This window comes from Mesoplodon densirostris, chromosome 3 (assembly GCF_025265405.1).
Source record: "Mesoplodon densirostris isolate mMesDen1 chromosome 3, mMesDen1 primary haplotype, whole genome shotgun sequence".
Taxonomy (NCBI): Eukaryota; Metazoa; Chordata; class Mammalia; order Artiodactyla; family Ziphiidae; genus Mesoplodon; species Mesoplodon densirostris.
In genome coordinates this window covers 127,530,654-127,550,503 of record NC_082663.1, presented here as the reverse complement: position 1 = coordinate 127,550,503, position 19,850 = coordinate 127,530,654, and positions in this window count along the sequence as shown.

Genomic DNA, 19,850 nt, shown 5'->3' with positions numbered 1-19,850 from the left:
AGTCAGATTTTGAGTAACTTTGTTCAAAGTCATTATTTTGAATTTCCATTATTAAGTTATTTTACACTACAGTAATGGCCTTGAGGGATGTTTGAAATATTTTCCTCTGCCCTATATGGCCCTGGTTGGTTTTGCTATGTTGATGTTGTTGACCTTCTTATGTTTCTTTCCTCTTTGCACATGTCATCTATCATTTTTTCCTGCAATCAGTTTATCTACCACTAGCATTACGTATTTCCCTTCCCATCCTAGTTTCCAGTCTCTCCTCTGCTGTGTGTGGAAGAACCAAGCTTTCTAGAGTTGTGTGCAAACTAAGTTTAAATATTCTCCGTGTGAAAAACGAGGAAGACTACAAGGAAAGTCCACACCTTTGGGACAACTACTCTGATTACTCAGAGACCTTTAAAAAGAACAAACAAGCAAGCAAACAAACAAAACACCTCAGTGCAGGTTTCTGGATAGTTAAGGTCACTGGACACCTGACCTTTAGATAAATGCAGTGTTGCTAGTAAAAGATTCACAGAAACACATACATGCACGTGCCCCTCTGCTAGTTCATTTTCTCTTGATGCCTTAGGTTTTCCTGAGTTAATGACTAATGGCAAAAAAGTCCTATCTCCACAATCTGTACTGTTGTTTCCTGCTCTCTCCATCCATATTCTTTCTTTGACTCCCTGAGATCTCCTGTATTAATCTGCTCAGTCTACTATAACAAAATACCATAGACCAAGTAGATTAAACATCAGACATTTATTTTTCACGGTTTGGGAGGCTGGGGAATCCAAGATCAAGGTGGAAGCAAATTTGGTTCCCAGTGAGAATCCTCTTCCTGTCTTGCAGACAGATGCCTTGTCACTGTCCTCACATGGCAGAGAGAGAGACAGAGACAGAGAGAGCATGGCAGTGAGGGTGGAGAAAGAGGACTCAGTTCTTTTTTCCTCTTCTTATAAGGGCACTAATTCCATCATGGATGCTCCACCCTTATGACCTCATCTAAACCTAATTACCTCCCAAAGGCCCCATCTCCAAATACCATCATATTTGGGTTTAGGACTTCAACATATGAATTTGGGGAGAGAGAAAAAAAATTCAGTTTATAACACCCTCCCATCCTATACCAGTTGGAAAATATTCCTTTTGTATCCACAGACTCCTAGCTTCTTTGCCAGGGGGTTTCCATGGCAATGACCCAACCCATGATGTAAGTTTTGTGCTAGGATAGCTTTCTCAGTCTCCTTCTCATGGAAAGATTGAGAACCAGAAATACCCACAGCAGGGATTTTTCTAAAAGAGGGATGTGTGGAGGTGTGGGAGGTTACATCTTCCCCCACACTGTCCCCCAAAAGATATGGCATTGAACATAAAAGAATGGAAAGCGACATCACAAATGCAGAGATAACCTGAGGGGTGTGACACACAGGACTATCACGAAGACCAATGGGAGAATAGTTGCCAACATCCTTTGTAATCAGTGTAGGTCCCAGGCAATGTGGCAGAGGATTGTCTCATTCTGTAATCCATTCAGTAAATACTTCTATAGATTCTCTGATATTCTGCACTATATATGAGGTGTTGTGAGCTATGTAGCAAGTATTAAAAAGAATAAGGCTGGGAAGTACTAATAGCAAAAAGGGCTTGGGATTCTAGCATGCCTGGGTTTGAATCCTGGCTTTGCTGTTGCTAGCTGAGTGACCTCTGGCAAATCTTAACCTCTCTGAGTTTCAGTTTCGTCATCTATGAAATGGACATATATAAAAGTAGTGCTGACATCATAGACTCATTGTAAGTATTAAATGCAATAACATTTTTTTTTTTTTGGCGTTACTTGGGCCTTCCACTGTTGTGGCCTCTCCCGTTGCGGAGCACAGGCTCCGGACTCGCAGGCTCAGCAGCCATGGCTCACGGGCCCAGCCACTCCGCGGCATGTGGGATCTTCCCAGACCGGGGCATGAACCCGTGTCCCCTGCATCGGCAGGCGGACTCCCAACCACTGCGCCACCAGGGAAGCCCCTGCAATAACATTTTAAAAGTACAGGGCTGGGACTTCCCTGGTGGCGCAGTGGGTAAGAATCCGCCTGTCAATGCAGGGGACACAGGTTCGAGCCCTGGTCCGGGGAGATCCCACATGCCGCAGAGCGGCTAAGCCCATGCGCCACAACTACTGAGCCTGCACTCCACAGCCCACAAGCCACAACTACTGAGCCCACGAGCCGCAACTACTGAAACCTGCGTGCCTAGAGCCCATGTTCCGCAACAAGAGAAGCCACCACAATGAGAAGCCCGCACACTGCAATGAAGAGTAGCCCCCACTTGGCACAACTAGAGAAAGCCCACGCACAACAACAAAGACCCAACACAGCCAAAAATAAATAAATAAATAAATAAATAAATAAATTTGTTTATTTATTTATTTATTTATGGCTGTGTTGGGTCTTCATTTCTGTGCGAGGGCTTTCTCTAGTTGCGGCAAGTGGGGGCCACTCTTCATCACGGTGTGCGGGCCTCTCACTATCACAGCCTCTCTTGTCGCGCAGGCTCAGTAATTGTGGCTCACAGGCCTAGTTGCTCCACGGCATGTGGGATCTTCCCAGACCAGGGCTCGAACCCACGTCCCCTGCATTGGCAGGCAGATTCTCAACCACTGCGCCACCAGGGAAGCCCAATAAATTTTTTTAAATTAATAAATAAATAAATAAATAAATAAATTTATTTTAAAAATAAATAAATAAAAATAAAAGTACAGGGCTGAAAGATTGTTTCTTCTTATCATATAATAAGATATGGGCTCTGGCTTCCAGGAGTGTCAGGAGGCCAGACATATGTCCAATCAGACACCTCACATTAGCAGATAATTTGTGTTCCTATCGACAGTAAATGCTCATGGATGGTGTAGAAGGCTTCTGGAATGGGTTTTAAAGGATGGGTAGGATTTGGATGTGGCAGAATGTGGGAAGTCATAGTAGACGTGGAAGACAGGGATCATGGGCATTATGTCATTTAGAATACTTTGGTCTATAAGCACTAGAATGCCTAACTAAAGTTAACTTTAAAAAATAAGATTATCCATTTACAAGATAGAAAGCTTGGTTTGGTAGAGTTTGGTAGTTTTAGTATTGGTTAATTCAGTAATTCAATAACACTGTGAAGGACCCAGATGCTTTTCCTCTGCTCTTTTCAGCCTATTAGTTTTCGTCCTGGATGATACTCTCATGGTCACAAACTAGTTGCAACAGCTCCAAACATTGTATCCTTCTCACATAACCACAACCAAATGCTAGAAGATAAGGCAGACTCTTATCATACTTGTTTTTTATTCAGGAGGAAAACATTTTCCATCAGATTCCCCTAGCAGACCTTCAAGTCATCGATCAGAAGATCAGAGGCCAAACCCTTAGCTGTCAAGCATCTGGTGTTTTTCCCTGTACTAGGAGACAGGCTCTATTAGAAAGAAAGTAGAGTGTGTGGGCACATGCTTTAAAGTAAATGACTCACAGTGCCTACCACAGGCTCTAAGCCCATTCATGCTTCCTGAAGAAAAACAAAGGGAGATTTATTGGAAAGATACAGACGTATCTCATGGATCCCCAGAGCAGGAAATTTACTGGCTTTCATGGTGACAAATAAGGAATATGGGTGCATTTAGGGATTAGTATTCCTCTTTGCACCTCTCTGAGACCTCTCTAATCTCTTATCTGGTTTTCACCGTACATCAACTTCATTCTTTTCTCTTTCTGGATCAACTTTCTCTGATTCTATGAACACATGGGTCAAACTTGGCTCCCCCAGGCAGCCCTTCCCATTCTCAGTTCAAGCACTAAGACCTTGATAATATCTCCAAGTCCCCAGTCACATATTTCCTGGAGGTAGAAGCAGAGTGACTTTGGACTCTGCTATGGCCAGGAGGTAGAGCCTCCTTCAGGGGTGGGGACTGGTCCTTAGATTGTGGAAGACAAGGGCTGGGGAGCTCCGCCACAGCTGTGTCCTCTGGTGAAGAAGCACATGTAAGAGGTTGTGAGCTCGTGATGGCATGGGGTGGGGAGGCCAAGAGAGGAACACAGTTAAAGGAAGTATTCCCTGTTTTGGAATCAATATAAATGTCTGTGTAAAAACAAACAGCTGAATCATAGGTGTGGATTTTGATCCTGGCTCCGTGGATAATCAAAGAGAGGACCTGAGGCCAGAATCCCTTAACTGTTAACAAGAATATCCGTTTTCTAATGACAGAGATAAGCTAGTCCAGAGCAGAACAACCAGGGAGCTGAGGGAGAATAGGAGCCCTGGTCTACGAGGAATCCTGAAGGACTGGAGGTGTTTCTCCTGGAGAAGAAAAGTCTCAGGGGGGTTGAGGGCTCCATAATGAATGACAGAATCCACTTAGGTCTGCAGGCTAAACTCAGACTGGACACCCTTCACGGTCAGTGGAATCAGTGAGCGTGTCCTGCCCATCACTGTCTGCAAGGTCCTTCTCTTTCCTCTTGCCCACTGCTCCTACTTGTGCTTTAGACCTGTCTTTTCTCTTCTGGAGGAACGAGGCTCCACACTGGTCTCAGTGTCCCAATCGTCCCAGTTATTCCCCACAGTGCAGCCAGTGTTCATTTCGCTCTCCATTACCTAAAGATTCAGCCCAACCTGCTGAGCCTAGCCTCAGTCATGGGGCCTCTCCCTCCTTTAAGCCTCATCTCCCAGGACCCCCATCCTCACCATGTAGGATACACTCTTAGAACATTCACCATTCCTCAAACGTCACTCCAAGCTCTTTCCTGCCTCTGCACTTTGCCTAGCCCATGCCGTACCTTGAAAACCCTCATTGCCCCCATGTCCAATGCATCAGTGGGTCCTGTCAAGATATATCCTGAATCTGACTGTTTCTCAACACCTCCACTGCTACCATCCCACATCTCTGAGTCACTAACATCTCTAGACACCTTGAAAATCACCTGTGATGTATATGTGTACATCTGTACTTTACTGTATACCTGAAACAAACACAACATTGTAAATTAACAATAAAAAATTTTAAAAATAAAGTAAAAATAAAGAGAGCCAGTCCACACTGCCAAAAAAATTACTCTAAGCATAATAACAATGTTAAATTAAAATTAGCATATTCCATCTTAAAAAAAGAAAAGAAAATCACCTGTGTCAGGCAAAATAATGTCCAAAGAGATCCACATCCTAATCCCCAAAATCTATGAATGTATTACCTTAGGTAGCAAAAGGTACTTTGTAGATGTGATTAAGCTACAAGTATTGAGATGGGGAGATTATCCTAGGTTATCTGGGTGGGCCCACTGTCATCGCAAGCATCCTTGTAATAAAGAAGCAGGAAGGTCAGAGTCAGAGAAGGAGATGTAATTGTGGAAGCAGAGGTTAGAGCAGTGAGGCCACGAACAAAGGTACGTGGGCAGCCTCTAGAAGCTGGAAAAGGCAAGGAATGGCGTTCTCCCCTAGAACTTCCAGAAAGAATGCAGCTCTGCCCAACGCCTTGATTTTAGCCCATTGAGACCCATTTTGACCTTCCGACCTCCAGAACTGTAAGATAATAAATTGGCACTCTTTTAGGCTAATAAGTTTGTGGTAATTTGTTATAGAAGCAATAGGAAGCTAAGATAGCTCCTGATTTGCCTCTGGGCTCCCACTCCAACCTCACCTCTGCCCATTCTACACACCACAGCTAGAATGTTCTTCCAAAACATGAAGTCCTCATGAATCCATTCTCATTACCTTAGCCAGCTTCCCACTGCTCTGAAGATGAGCATAACAGCCCTTAGCAGGGAGAGCCTCTGAGTCTTCACTCTCCTCTTAAAGTGATGCTCGCCCTGTTCTACTCTCGCAAGGCACACCTGCCCTCAGGACGTGGTCTTTTACCCTTGCTGGCCCTTTTGCCAACATCTTCCTCCTCTTTACCCGTTTAACCCCTACCCATCTTTCAATTCTCATCTCCCTCACTTCCTCAGTCACGCTACCCTGACACACTAACCTCGGCCACATCCCCTATGACATGTTCTCACAGCACCGCCAAATACCTCTTATCCCTAACACTTCTCAGGCCTGCGATTTTCCATCTCACTGTGGGTCTCCCGCACTACACTGGGAGCTCCTCAAAGACAGGGACTATAGATTTTCCTCACCGCCTTGTTACCTCCAGGACGCGACACAGTGGTAGGCACTCAAAAAAAAATATATATATATATATATTTTTTTTTTACATCTTTATTGGAGTATAATTGCTTTACAATGGTGTGTCAGTTTCTGTTTTATAACAAAGTGAATCAGTTATACATATACATATGTTCCCATATCTCTTCCCTCTTTCGTCTCCCTCCCTCCCACCCTCCCTATCCCACCCCTCCAGGCGGTCACAAAGCACCGAGCTGATCTCCCTGTGCTATGCGGCTGCTTCCCACTAGCTATCTACCTTAGGTTTGGTAGTGTATATATGTCCATGCCTCTCTCTCGCTTTGTCACAGCTTACCCTTCCCCCTCCCCATATCCTCAAGTCCATTCTCTAGTAGGTCTGCGTCTTTATTCCTTTCTTACCCCTAGGTTCTTCATGACATTTTTTTCTTAAATTCCATATATATATGTTAGCATACGGTATTTGTCTTTCTCTTTCTGACTTACTTCACTCTGTATGGCAGACTCTAGGTCTATCCACTTCATTATAAATAACTCAATTTCCCTCCTTTATATGCTGAGTAATATTCCATTGTATATATGTGCCACATCTTCTTTATCCATTCATCCGATGATGGACACTTGGGTTGTTTCCATCTCCGGGCTATTGTAAATAGAGCTGCAATGAACATTTTGGTACATGACTCTTTTTGAATTATGATTTTCTCAGGGTATATGCCCAGCGGTGGGATTGCTGGGTCATATGGTAGTTCTATTTGTAGTTTTTTAAGGAACCTCCATACTGTTCTCCATAGTGGCTGTACCAATTCACATTCCCACCAGCAGTGCAAGAGGGTTCCCTTTTCTCCACACCCTCTCCAGCATTTATTGTTTCTAGATTTTTTGATGATGGCCATTCTGACTGGTGTGAGGTGATATCTCATTGTAGTTTTGATTTGCATTTCTCTAATGATTAATGATGTTGAGCATTCTTTCATGTGTTTGTTGGCAATCTGTATATCTTCTTTGGAGAAATGTCCATTTAGGTCTTCTGCCCATTTTTGGATTGGGTTGTTTGTTTTTTTGTTATTGAGCTGTATGAGCTGCTTATAAATTTTGGAGATTAATCCTTTGTCAGTTGTTTCATTTGCAAATATTTTCTCAAAATATATTTTTAAACAAATAAGTGGCTGAATGAATAAATGCCTAAGATTTGAAAGTCTCACTTCTCCCTGAACATCAAAAAACACCCAAGATGAGATCTTTGTTTCCAGGTAATGGGGCTCCGGCTTTTGTGAAACTCTGTCTTAGGGTTGAATCTCTTTAAACTCATGCACCTTGCGTTTTAATAATTAAAACATCTTGCAGTCGCCTCCATATGAGCAATGCCATGCGGGGTAGTGCCGGGATGATGTGTAATAAGGTCTAATCATTTCCTTATAATACTAGGCTGCGCAGGCAGAGGGGGCTATTATTATGCGACTAATTACCGCATCCAGGCTGCTCTAAGTGTGATGCTAATTGCTCAATGAATGAATTGTAGCCTCAGGTAATTACCAAACCTAATGTGGCTTCAGTCATGCTTGAGGAACTTAATGTAAAGAGGGAAAGCAACTCAGCTTGAAGGGAGCTGCCTCCTGCCTTGCTGTTGCTTGGGAAACAGCAGTTGGGTTTCTTCATCGGGACTTGGAACTGCCCAGGTACACCCACAAATCTGGGGTCTGCTTTCCCCAGCGCAGCTGCAAGATTGCAAGTAAGATATTACACCAAACAGAGCTGAGAGACTTGCCACTCAGAACAGATGACTGTCTCTCTCTGGGGCTGTTTCTTTGTCTGTAAAACCATCTTGAAGGTTTCTTTCAGCCCTGTGATCAATGACTTAAGTGAACAAACATTTGATTAATTACTAAAGAATGGATTTCTGCACTGAATCAGCAATCAAGCGTTGTGTTCAAGTCTTACCTCTGTCATCAAATAGGAACAGTTCTCATAAACATTTATGGAGTGCTTACTAGCTGGCTGTCACTGTTCTAATAAGCATTTTATGTGTGTTATTTCACTGAATGCCCACAAGAACCCAGAACATTTTGAATAATTCACAGAGCTAGTCAGTGCCAGAGGTAGGATTTAACCCAGGCATTCTGACTCAAGAGCCTATACTCTTAACCTTTCCATACATAACTCCTTCTCTGACCCTGGGAAAGTCACATTTTTTGTAACTTGGTTTCCTTACCAGTGAAGATTTCTGCACCCACTACATGTCCAGACCTTTGCTAAGCTCTTTATAGATGTTCATTTTATCGTCCCAACAAAGCTGTGAGGTAGGTAGAACTAATCTACTTGATTAGGTCACACAACTAGTAAATGGTAGGGTCAGGATTTGAATGCTCTTCTGCAGTGTCATGTACTTTCATGTACCCTTGTTAGAGAAACACTGCACCAAGTCATTCGTTGTCACCACAACATCATGTGGACCTGAATGCAATTCAAGCTCTGAATTCCCAAGGCAGTATGAGTTCATAAGGTGGCTTCTAGATCATCCCAAATCTGCTCAGATTGTTTATGTACTATCCAAGTGAAAATACCAAATTAAAAATATATCTCATGAGATTTGGGAAAACCTGCAGGCCAGACTCCATGTGAGACACACTGCCCTCTGCTAGAGTCCTGCCAAGGAAATCTCAGACTAGCTCCTCCTTTCTGGGTGCATCACCCACCACGGTGAGAGGACCACCCAGAGGTTGTAACAGAACACATGCCTGTCTGCTCACCCTCATATGGAACGAGAGCTGCTGCCTTTCCACTGAACTCTGGAGAAGGGGAGCCTCTACTTGTTATTCTGAACAATTCACTTACTAGCACACGAGAAAGAGATACTCAGGAGAGACGTGTTCAAGGCTTCTGTAGAGGTATGCCTGATTCCATGGCAGTATATCTTCTTATATGATCAGAAATACCAAAAGGTACCTCAACCAGGACACCCTCTTCATGTGGGCTTGATTGATTGCCAGTGAACGTGGCTTATTGGCCATGAACAGGGCAAAGGTTCAGGAGTGTGTTTTGAGGTTAAGAGTGTGGGCATCGTGGACACTGTGACCTTACATAAATTGCTGCTTGATTTCTCTGAGCCTCAGTTTTCTCATCTGTAAGGTAGGTCCCAGTATAGTTGCCACCACTTAGGGTTGTGAAAAGTAAATGATATAAATGAAGTCATGTATGTAATTACCAAAAATCATGCCTGGCGTATATCCTAATTCCTTCATAAAATGAGCTGTGTATGATTTTCAGATACTGCAGTACAGCCCCATCTCACAGGGGTGTTTGGTTCTGAGCCCTTTTTTGAAGACCTGTATTTAAGTCATCAAGCAATGCCATTCAGGGGCAAGAGCAACAGGCAAGCACCTGACTGTGGTCCTGGCCAGGCTCTGCCACTCACTTACCATGATGCTCAGTACTCACTTAACTGAGCTGAGTCTCACTTTTCTCCTCTGTGTAATATTGGTCTTATTGCCTACCTTGCCTGGCCTGAAGAGCTACTTATAAATAAAGTCATGGGTGGGAAAATCAGTTAGTGCTGTTTTGGTACACATGCTTGCCAAAAGAGCTCTTGTGATTCTGATAAGGGAGAAAGACAAGATCTGGGAACCTTCTACATCTTGAGTTCTTTTAGGTTTTACCTATAAAGGAAATAAAGGAGGAAAATATTTTTAAACAGTAAACTGCTGTGCATATATAATTCTTGTCATTATTATATACTCATAACTAAGTGAGGTATTGAGGGAAAGAAGTAGATAGAATAATTTCAGCTTCAATATTTCGAGATTCTACTTTGTGCCAGACCCTGTGCTAGTGTTTTTCATACACAATGCAATTTGATCCACACACCAGTACTGTGAGGTCGGTATCATCACTCTCAGTTACACTGGAGGAAAATGAGGCATCGAGAGATTGAATTACTTGCTAAATATCACAGAGCTGGTTAAGTGGTAGAGCCTGGTTTGGGAATGAGGTCTGTCTGACTCAAGTCATAGTTTTCATTTCTGTGCTATATAACACAGCCTCCAGTTGGTGAGCCAAGGCAAGGGAAACACCCACACACGTGACAGAGTCTGAGAACAGTTGTAAAGGCTAAACCTTCTGCTATTAAGTATAACAGCAAAATACTCTGTCACCTGGATTATTGCTGTAACCTCCTAACTGGTCTCCCTGTGCTCACCCCACCTCCATTCCATCTACTCTCAGTAGAGCAACCAGAGAGAGCCTGCTAAGAAGTCATTTCAGATCATGTCAGGGCGCTGCTCAAACCTTTCACATGTAGGAAAAGTCAAAGCCTTATCGGGACCTGCCAGCCGTGGCTCCTCCACCCCAACCCTCTGGCCCCGGCTACCTCACTGACCTCAGCTCTCAACTCCTTCCATTCCGCCCCTCACTCCTTCTGCCTCGGCGCCCAGCATCCTTGCTTTTCTTCAGACGCTCCAGACAGGATCTAGCCTGAAGCCCTTTGCAGTTGCTGTTCCCTCTACCTAGAATGTTCTTCTCCCAGATACGCACATGCCTCCATTCTTCATTATATCTCACAGGATCCAGACAGAAGATAGAAACCACACCAGCTATTCCTAATAGTGTATATGGAGGTAGCAACTGCAGGAAGCAACTGCTCCCTCTAGGGCTGAGGGAACAAAGGGAATAACCAAAAAAATGTAGAGACTTAGAGGGATCCCACAGAGCAGAAACTTGACCTCTGAGGAGGAGGCACTATCTCTGAGGGGCTGCCTTGAAGCTGGTTATGCAAGAGTTGGAAAGACTGTAAACAAGACTTTCCGCTGCTACTGCAAGGCAACTGCAAGGCATCGCCGCTGCTGGGTGGACGAAGCATGGCTGGGGTGATGCAGGAGTAGGTAGCAGGCTCACAGGAGCAGCAAGGTCCTTCTCCTCCTTCCAGGCTTCCAGGCTCTTCCAGCTGGAGGAGCCTGATAGGAGCTAGCCGACAAGCCAACATTTGGTTTGCAGAAGCAAAAGCCAAGCTTAGAAGGGTGGTGTTGAGGCTGAGATTATGACTCAATAGCTGGAATGCTGACCTCCCTAAAGCCTTTACTCACATATCTCACTGGGACCTGCCCCGGCTGCCCTCATGAAGACTGTGTGATCCGACCCTTTCTATAACCCTTCCCACTTCATTCTTCTCCTCAACACTCACCTAGCAGGTGCTTGTGGTTCTTCAGGTCATATCCCCTCTGCTCACCTCTGTCTTAGCAGCACCACAGTGACAGTTCTGTGAGAGCAGACTCATGCCCTTCACTTTGTGTTCCTCAGCTAACACCTGACTCTATCCAGCTAGGAGGACTTTTTATTCTAGATCAGGGCACTATGGACATTTGTGGCCAGATAATTCTTTGTTGTGGGAGTCTGTGCTGTGTATTGAACAATGTTTAGCAACATCCTCAGTCTCTACCCACTAGATGCCAGTAGCATTGCCCCTGCCATGACAACCAAAAGTGCCTCCAGATTGTTCCGGTTAAGACTCACTGTTTTAAATTTATACCTACTCCATGGCTTTTGTGCAAACCAGTTAAGCATGGGGGTGTTGGTATCAGATAGACCAGGTTTGATTGGCTGTCTCTTCACATATTACCTGTACTCCTTTGGGCAAGTCACTGAACCTATGTGTCATTTTGCTTAAATGAAAAATAAACATAATAACCATCTCATGGGGCGGTCGTGCAGATTACATAAGGTAATGCGTGGAGAGAGTTTAGTACCTGGTACCTTGTATATACCAACCAGCCAACATGAGTGAGAAATAAATTATTATAATTCAAAGGAAAGCATCAATATAATTCTTGAGAAACCACCCACACGTTGGTTGTCAACATATGATGCCGAGTAAGTGGTATGTGTTCTTTTATTTGTTTTACTGAATGGGCTTTACACTGGCCTTGGGAATGAGAGGTAATAGCGCTCCTAAACTGTACAATGTCATAAGAATAACTGCCAGATGCTGGAAACTGGGTTACTGATGACAGGACCCACTTGCAATTGAGGTTGATTTAAATGAAGTTAACATATTGAGTGTAACTGTGTGATACTGCAGAAAAATAATAAACACCTGTCAAGTAGTAAATTTCACTCTGATGCTTAGAGTCAACTTGCTGTTGGAGTCATCTAATGGGTTTACTATCCCAGATGTCACCAAAAGGAATCCAACTAACAAACAGAGCTACATTGTCTTTCAGGCTCTTAGTGTTTTACTAATCTCAGTCAGAACTTGGGTATTGCTGAGCCCAGAGCCATCCCTTGGGAACTTAGCATATTTAGATACTGCTTGAAGTGGTACATAGGGTCCATTTTGATGAGTAACACGAGAGCCCCAGGCTTTGTTGTGGAGAAATAAATCTGGGTACCAATCCCAGCTCTGCCTCTCACCCTCCACGTACCGCTTTCCTCCAGGACTTCAGTTCCTCACCTTTAAAATAAACAGTTCAGATGCTGTTATTTGGGCTTCCCTCTTGATGAAGTACCAGCCCCTGCCTGGCCCCACCTCACCATGCTCTTGGAAGTGTGCAGCAGAAAGGAAGTCAAGAGTGGTGGGAGTGCTGTCTTCGGTGCATTTGAAGGATGCCTGTCAAATTCTCAAGCTTTCTTTCCATCCTTCCTAGGTACACAGTTCTGCACAGTGGACATCACCAGGAATTCGAGAAACTGCCCATACACAATGATCCAGAATCCCTGGAATCATGCTTCTGATTGAGGACGTGGCTCACAACTAAGCCATTCATTCCCATTCATGTCTGCATGAACAGGATACCCTGGCATCTCTCCTGACCCTCATCACCACCAGTGAGGCATGGGGCAGTGGGACCAAGGGCCCAGGAAAGGTACATGGATGACAGGGTTGGACAGGATCCAAGGCCAGAGCATGGAGGATCTCAGAGTTGAGAAGGTACTTCAGGCACCGTCAGATGCAGGCTCCCAGACAACACAGAAGCAGCATCCTCCATAGCGTCCCTGGAAGTTGGTCAGTCTTTGCTTGTACACTTCCAGGGATAGGAGCTCACTACCTCCTAATGCAGTTCCTTCTATTGTGGAGAAGCTTTAGTTATAAGGAAGGTCTTTCCTTTGTTGGAACACAAATTTGTCTCTGCTCTAGTTGCATCTGGGAACAAGCAGTTGGCCCCTTCTTCCACTGAGAGCCCTTAAATATTGGAAGACAATCATCTGCCGCCTACTCACCCTTTTAAGTCTTTTATCTGAACTCAACAGCTCCAATTTCCTCTCCATTCTGGCCATCTTCCTCTGGACTTGCATTGGTGTGTGAATTAATCAAGGCTCTTATAATGAAATTAGGTTGATAGTAGTGCCAAGATGTCTGTCCAGAAGAACTGAATTATGATAAGTGAAGCATCAGTGTTTTTTGGTTCATAGACCTGAATATTTTTCTTTTTTTCTTGGGGATAGACTTTGGAAACTCTGCTTAGGTTTTGGTTTGGATCCATTACCAGAAGGCATCTTTACAGCTGGTCTGGTGTGTGTGTGTGTGTGTGTGTGTGTGTGTGTGTGTGTGTCTGTGTGTGTTTAAAGATGACATTTTCTCATTGGCATACTGGCTGTGAGGTCATTTGAAGTAACTCTTGATTCACTGCCCTTCCATGACAGTGGGGAAAGGACCTACATCTTTACCGAGAATGTCGATTGAGAATTGTCCTACAATTCAGATTTTGGGAGGGAAACTCAGTTGCTCCTATAAGACACCTTTTAGGGGCTTACTTTCTTGGGAAACTTCACTGGCCTCCTGCCTGTGAAGTTCCTGGGCTACGATTTTTCTACACCTTTTCCAGTATCTCATTTCCTCCAGTCTCCTAAGGAGATGCTTCCCTAATGTCAAAGCTACCAACAAATGACTTTATGTGGGGGTGAATTATCCCCTCAGGTTGAGACTCTGAGGTTTTTCAGTTGCCTTTCTTTTGGCTGCTGATAAAAACCCTACTGAAAGGGTTAATTGCTGATCCTTATAGGGAAGCCTAGGGAACAGGCAACGTGGAGGATGGTTGGGAGCATATGTAACATGAACTACAAGATGTGCCGTAAGTTTCTAACCTTACCAGTTCTCCTCGCCCTTCTACTTGGGCTGTTGGCCCCTCCTTCCTTCCCAAGTGATCTCAGAAGCCACAGTTGCCTCCTTCTCACCCATTTCATCCATGAGAGAAGAACTCATTAGCCCTCCCTCTTCTTTCTATCCCCAGAAATGGTGAGAAGGATGGTCAGACTCCACATAGGATTAGGGTGACCAACACCCTGGTTTTAGCACCAAAAGTCCCACATTCTAGGAAACTTCTCAATCTCAGACAAACTAGGCTGGTTGGTCACCCCCTAGATGGAACCCTCCCTGTGCTGAGGGTTAATAAGACTCCTCAGAGTTGCATTTCCTTCCCCCCCCCACTTTTTCATGGAAAAGGCAGAGATGAGTGAATCTGGGGGTCCAGAGTTTTCCACATGCCGTCTGAATGTGGTCTCTCCTCTCATCAAAGCACAAAGAACTTCTTAGGGAAAGACTAAGACAGTTATAGCGCCAGCTCACAGTGAGGAGGAAAACGCTTAGTGTGTTGAGGCAGCTGGTAAACTTTAATACCTCCAAAGTCAGTAAGTTCTACTATTTAATACATACATGCATACACACATACATAAATACAGTAGGATTTCTTCCCTGTGAAATGTTTTTCTTCCCAGGAGCTTAGCAAGCATATCTGCTTATGCAAAATATTATTTCTCAGTGGCAGTCTCCCATATTAAATGGCAACTTGAACTCAATAGGGATCTATAGATTACAACATAGATGGGAAAATGAGACCTTACCATGTCACGGGTCCATATCTTCTGGACTCTTTGGTCATGCTTGTGTGGGCCAGCCTATGAATGGTGTCTGTAGAGGTCACATGCACCCTGGGCCAGGGAAGGGACAGCAACTGCAGGAATAGGAGCCCTTGACATTGTCAAGAAGAAGGACCCCTTTGCAGAGAGGGCCTCACAAGCAAATTTTGCTCTCTTTGGAGCAGAGCTGGGATGATGTGGGTGATGCACCAAATGCTCACATTGGAGCTTCACGGAACAGAAGCAGGCTTGCTCTATCTGGACAGCTGCTAGCCTGGCATTACTTAAATCTCTGGCTCCCAGGAATCTAGGTAATATGGCATGTGTGTGAAAGCCTCAGAAGGAGGAGACTTGGAGCTTGTCAAGGAAGGAGGTACTTTGCTGTCTTCTCTGAGGCCATCCTCTTTCAGAAAGCCTGCAGTGTCATGAAGGGATGCTCCCAGAGAGAAGGGCCCATGGCCTCAGCCACATCTGCCAGATTGGCCTTGACAGTCACTGGGGTGATGGATGCTGCAATTAGACTGCCCCATGCCCAGGATAAAGGGGGTTCACCTGTGCTGCTTTGCACCTTGACTCTCCAGCCTACAGGGCTGTCCAGGCAGAAGCCCTGAAACTCCCCATCCAGCTCATGATCAGCAGCTAGGAAGCAAAAGGGATAAAAACCAACTTCAACTAACACTCAAGTATGTGTTTGCAGAAAAAGTGGTTCTTTCTGAGACTTCACCTTTTCATCTCACCAACATTTCCACTTCATGCTGCTAGCTTGCTCTGTCCTGAAGCAATTTCTGTCTAGCTGGGGGATGGGGGTGTGGGCATGGGGGTGGATGAGGGAGGTAAATGGGGTGGGTTGCTGGGGAGTAGCTATAATTAAATTGACTTTGTTATTGTCTTCAAATAAGAACAAAAGTAATGTCTTCTTGGTGCTGGGCTGTCTACCCGTTTTTCTCTTTGGTGTTATATCTCTCTTTGGGGAGAGATCAATATCGCTTTTCTCTTTTTCTGTATTACTCTGCTTTACTCTTACAAAGTCCTTACTATAATAGCTGCTCTAGAGGGTGAAAAAAAAAGACTAATGCACTTACCTCTTCTAGTCATAATTTGCAATCTCTTTTCCATCTAGCCTAGAAAACTGAGGCCAAATATTTGGTTTGAATTTAAACAAATCAGGGATGGATTTGAAGGCTTGAGTTTGGGATACCATGTCACTTTGGGCCTTAACCAGCACTTCCTTCACTTATGTCATCTACAAAATGGAGAAAATCTCTGAGCTGGTAGGATTGTTGAGTGTTCCAACATGTGTCACCCAAGGATTTTTACCAAATGTGTGTCCTGCCTGTACTGTTATTAATATTTTTATTTAAGTCAATTCAAGTTTTCACTTATATAAATTTATTTTAGAAAGAAACATTGTATCAGTACCCCAAATAGAAATTCAGAATTGCCATTAATAGAAAGCAGCCATAGAGAGGAATAAATGAAAACAAAGCAAGATTATTAAGTTCTAACGGGAAGCCAATGCACAGAGCCTCCTCTCTGCTTCTGAGTTTGAAAGGGAGACAGTGTCAGAGAGCTGTTAGGGCACCCGCCTCCCACGAGGGGTTCTTCAAGCTGAGAAGAGGTGAAAGGGAATTTACCAGAGAGAACTCCGAAACTTTATGAGCTAGTGTGATTTCATGAAAAGCTGCATTCCACATATTGTGGCAGCATAGAGAGAAAGGAAGTGAAACTGCTTATATTTTTAACTACTTTTATACTCGGTGCAGATTAGGTTTCTCCTTTCCTTTTCCTTCCTTTTTCAGCTCACCCCAGAACATGTCTTAGGTAATAATAAAATAATAATAATAATGTAATAATGTAGCAATAATAAGAGAAGTAATGTTTAATGAGCTCCTTTCTGCCAGGTACTATGTTAAGGGCTTTATTTACATGGATCGTCTCATTTAATCCTCATAAAACTCTTACAAGATAAGTACCAGAATTTACCCTGCTTTCCAGATGAGCACGCCTCCACTGAGAGATCTGGTGACTAGTCCAAGGTAATAGACCTGGGAAGTGTGGTTTGGAATGGGAACATCAGCAGTCTGACTCTAAAGCCCACGGTCCTAGACGTGTGCAACACGGTTCCTTATCTGGACTGATTTACTCCACATTCACGTGGCAGACCCTGTTCCAGGAGGGAGCAGTAAACAAGCCAAGACTGGCCCCTTTCCTCATGCTGCCTAAGAACTTCCCTTCCATGTCATCCTGGGACCTGGAAAGGAACTTGGGACATGCCTACTCCAGAGTGAAACTCTGCCACACACCCTCTGTATCTTCTTCTGCTCCCTTTCACTCTCTGAGCCTCAATGTCCATCTTTAAACATTGCAGGGATTCAGGTAGATGATTGATCAGGAGGAAAGGCCCTTCCACACTGATCTTTCATAGTCTTCCCAGTATTCAGCAGCCTGGAGTCACTGAGTAACCAGCAAAGAACCCTGGGAATCAGGTGTGTGAGCCAAAGAGAGGATTAGTCTTTTATGTTTCAGACCATCGCTGGGGCTGCCCACAGCAGGAGGGACCCCAGTGGAAGGCAGTTTGACTTCCTCACATTTCTAGTTGGAACTTGGAACACTACATGGACATGTTCCCATACGTCCCATCAATTCAGCACTGCAGGCTTCTCGGCACTTTACAGCTTCTGTGCGCTTTCACAGCAAGATCTCTGAGCCTCTCCCAGCAGCTTGCGGGGAGGGATTACTGGCTTCATTTTATAGAAAAGGAAACAGACTTTGTCAGGGAAAGTGATTTGCTCAAGGACACAGAGCTTATACGGGGCAGAAATCAGGGCTGAAAACACTTCGGGTCACTCCATCCTCACGGAGTGATTTCTTCCTCCTAAATATTTTATTTCTAAATATGCAAATTATTTATTTTTAGACTATATAAATGACAGGTTATACAAATAATGTATTTATGCACTCCACCCCCATTATAAAGAGTTCTAATAATAAAGATACCACAAAATACCCCTTGACACCAACTCAGTTCCACTCCCCTCCCAAGAATTGCCCTCATTACCTGGCTTATATAATTCAAGAACGTGTTCTGTGTATTTATATATGTCAAAATGTACATATAAAAATACATGGTTTTGGTTTGTTCTTGTATATAAATAAGATGATGCAGTATATAATAACTGCAACTTGCCTTTGCAAAGGTATACCTTCAACATCATGTCACATCAATACGTGATTTTTATTCACTCTCTTTAGTTGCTGTGTATTTCATACAGTAGATGTATAGTTTGCAGTGTTGTTTCTATTATGTTTTTACCGCATCCCGTGTCTGAGTGGGTCATTTGAGGCCTGCATCAGAAAATCAGCAGCCTCCATATTTTGGGACTGTACTAACCATGCAAAGGTCAGCTGGAGTTGTTTCAAGTTGAAGTGGCAGCAGGAACTCTGACTGGGCAGCTTCCCAGTGGGGAAGGCCCGCCTTCAGATGGGCCTCACATGGTCTCCTCCCTCCCTTTGAGGAACTAAGCCACTTTGCTCAATTGCTTGGGCTTTAGAGTCAGACGGCTTCCACTACTTTTTAGAATTGTGTTTGTAAGCAAGATATTTAACCTATTACACCCTAGGTTCCCCAACAGTGAAGTGGAGGACATAATGATCATACATATTTTAAAGTGTTGGTATGAGGATGTATATGGAAAGCACTTGGTAAACGATTTAAAAAATGCTTTCACAGTATCGTTACTTCCTCACCAGTTCTCTCTCTGTTTCCTACCATCCTGGGATCTGGTCTAAGGAACAGAAGGTTATAGGAAGATTAGTTTAAAAAAAGAAAAAAAAAAGATAAGCCTTTCATAATAAAGGGAATTATGGTGGAAGCAATACTACCTCCACTTGCATCTCATCGTCCAGTTTACTGAAGGCTCTCATTGGACCTTCACAGCTGCCCTGTGGGGTGGGTGTGTTGGTCTGGGCCATTTTACAGATGAGGAAACTGAGGCTCCAGAGTAGGGCTTATGACCATCCATGTCATCCAGTAGTCATCTGAGGGAGTCAGAATGTGAGCCCAGATTTTCTGATTCCAAATATGAAGTTCCTGGAAGAATTGTGGTGCCAGTTATTATTTAGAGAGATTGTTAGGACTCACACACCTGGCAGCATAAGAGGGACACGATTCTCTCTCTAAATTTGACATTAATTCAGTAATCCATCCATGAAACATTTCTTAAGGTCTTTAAAAAATGTGCCAGACACAACTCAGTTCCCTATGGCAAGTAAGTGTGGGCAAATGACAACCTAGGGGCCAAATCCTCCAGTCTGTAAACTAAGAATGGTTTTTACTTTTTTAAGTGGTTGGAAAACAAAAGATATTTTGTGACGTGAAAATTATGTGAAACTCAAATTTGTTTCCAAAAATAGTTTTATTGTAACACAGCCAGGCCCATTCCTTGATGTTTCCTCTATGGCTGCTTTCATACTACAACAGCAGAGCTGAGTGGTTGCCATAGTTGAGCCTATAATATTTACTATCTGGCTCTGCACAGAAAAAGTGTGCTGATAGCTGCTGTAGGGCAGTCACTGTCCAGCCGTTCATTCCATAGACATTTACCAAATGCATCTCTCATGTTTTGTTTTTTCAGTTGTTGCAGTCTAGGCATCTTTGGAATGATTTTAGAGCGCGGATCAGGTTGAGACAGTGAGATAGACAAACCAACAAAAATTAGAGAGCAGTGGCCTCTAGTGGCCTTAAATCAAAACATTATTTAGATGATTTGGTTATGGTTACAGTGATAAAACAGGTTTAGATCGAGTCTTAGCTGAGAGTTGGGGGTCTATATTACTTTGAAATATCTAGTAGAATGTCCCGTAATTTG